We start from the raw sequence: 2183 nt of genomic DNA on the forward strand, positions 1-2183 counted from the left end.
GGCCGAATGGAAAGTTCTTGCCCGGGATTACCACCCAGCAGCGAGGGAACACACTGCGGCCAGAGGCCAGACCAACAAACCCATTCAGCTGGTGCCCACCCTAGTGATGGGCTCCCGAGGACTGCCCCTGTGGGTTTCTGAGACTGCAATTCTTTGCCGGAATAGAAAGCCTCGTCTTTCTCCCATGGGGTGGGCTGTTGGTTTCGAACTGAGCTTCCCAGCCCAACCCATAGCCCACTACGCCACCAGGCCTCCTGGAGCCGGGTAACTCTCCTGCATGTCTGCCGAGGGAAAGAGAGGCTGGAGGGTCCCTGTATGTTGTAGCTCGGACCTCACAACAGCACAGTTCCCGGCCCCCGTGCCAGCTTCAGGAGTAGTCTGGTGGCGGCGGCACCGGTGGTGTCCAGTGTGCCGGTCCCCTTCTCGGGAGGGCTCCGCTGGTGAAAATGGACCCTCCGGTTAGCTGGACATGATGTCCCTTTCCAGCAAGGCCTTCCCTAGGGATGTGTCCCAAGGGAGCGAGTGGAAGCTTCTGAAGGGCCGTGTGTGGGTTGGGTTTCTTTGGAGACCGGTGTGCTCCTTCTCCTGGCAGTCCGTGGTCTGTTCCACATTCTGACCACAGGCCAGACAGACCGATGGACACGTCCGTTCTTCCCTTTCCCTTGGCATTGTCCCGCTCTCGGGGCACCTGAGAAGACCCTGGCCGTCAGCGGGACATCTTGGCTTTAGTAAAACAGAGAGAGCCCCAGGCCAGACGGACCCCACCTCTGGGGTGAGAAGCTGGGGTGGTGGTCGCCTTGGGGTGTGAGAGGCTCCCGGGCGGCCATGGTCTCCGCCTTCCGCTGCAGGCTGCTTACACGGGTGTCGGGTGTTGTGAAAATGCATCAGTGTGCACATGCATGATTCCTAGAGTTTTCTGTAGGCACAGTCTATTTGTAATTAAAAAAGAAAAAGCCACTCCTCATTCGGAACTCCCCTCAGTCCTCACCAGGCCCACCCCAGGCCAGCTCTGCCTCTCAGCCAGCATTCAGCCCCCCCTCTCCCAATGGATGCTGGGGAGCCCTCTCTGCTTGGCCTGGACAGGCCCTGTGGTCCTAGAGCTCCTCGGGCCTGTCACTTGCTCAGGACTGCTTTCCCTGGGGTGCAAGACCTCAGGCATCGGAGAGGCCGGAGTTTGGACAACTGCCTTTCTAGGCTTATTGGCTCATCAGTAAAACAGCAGCTAATCAAGGACGAGGCAGCCCAGCTCTGGGTGGGCGCTCTCTGAGGACTTCACAGGTCCTCCTCACACCCTTCCCCTCTGAGGCTAATAATGGCAGTGCCGGAGGTGGCTGAGGGCAGGTGATGGGGAAGCGGGGCCAGCTGACCCATGCACGGCCAGGCTAGGTGGTAGAAGGGGGGAAGCACAGGAGAAGGGCCCTGCTTGGCTTCTCATCATCCCCACCCCCACCAGACCGCCCAACTCACCCCATGTCCTTGCTTCAGGCTGGCACTCTGGTCAGTGAGATTACCTGGCTTATCCTTCCCTTTATCGACATGTCTGTCATTCACCGGTGGCTGGCACGAGCTCAAGCCCAGCGAAACAGTCGGGAGGATGGTGCAGGACTGGGCAGGTGTCCTCACAGGGTGGGTTGTTCTCTAGCTTATCCTAGGGGCTCCAGTTCTACAGCACCTAAGGGTGGCGTCCCTGCTGGTCATGTTTTTTAACTCTGGTGCTCACGCTTGGCCAGCAATTTTCAGGATCTCAGAGATTTCCTGAAGTGAACCAGGGGACTCCTGCCCTCCATGGCTGCAGGCACCACATCTCTGGAAGGCGTCCCAAAGAGAGAAAGTGTTCCCTAACGTCTGCCCAGGACTTCCAGCATGTTGTGTGGAGTGGGGTGCCTGGAGTTAGACTTGGTGCCTCTGGTCTCAGACTACCTGTCTGGACTTGCTACCAGAGAGCAAAGAGGTGAAAGGACAGACCCACCCCTGGGCAGTGGACGGAGGCAAGCAACAAGTTGGTTCACGGGCTATGGGGTGGTTCAAAACCTGGGCCTGGCCAACTCTTATCACAGTCCATCCATTGTGTCATGCACATTTGTGCATTTGTTGCCACAATCATTTTCAAAACACTTTCTACTTGAGCCCTTGGTATCAGCTCCTCATTTTTCCCTCCCTCCCTCCCAAACCCTGGATAATAT

The sequence above is a fragment of the Echinops telfairi genome, unplaced genomic scaffold (assembly GCF_000313985.2).
Source record: "Echinops telfairi isolate 266 unplaced genomic scaffold, ASM31398v2 ScPeMD7_22;HRSCAF=79, whole genome shotgun sequence".
Lineage (NCBI taxonomy): Eukaryota > Metazoa > Chordata > Mammalia > Afrosoricida > Tenrecidae > Echinops > Echinops telfairi.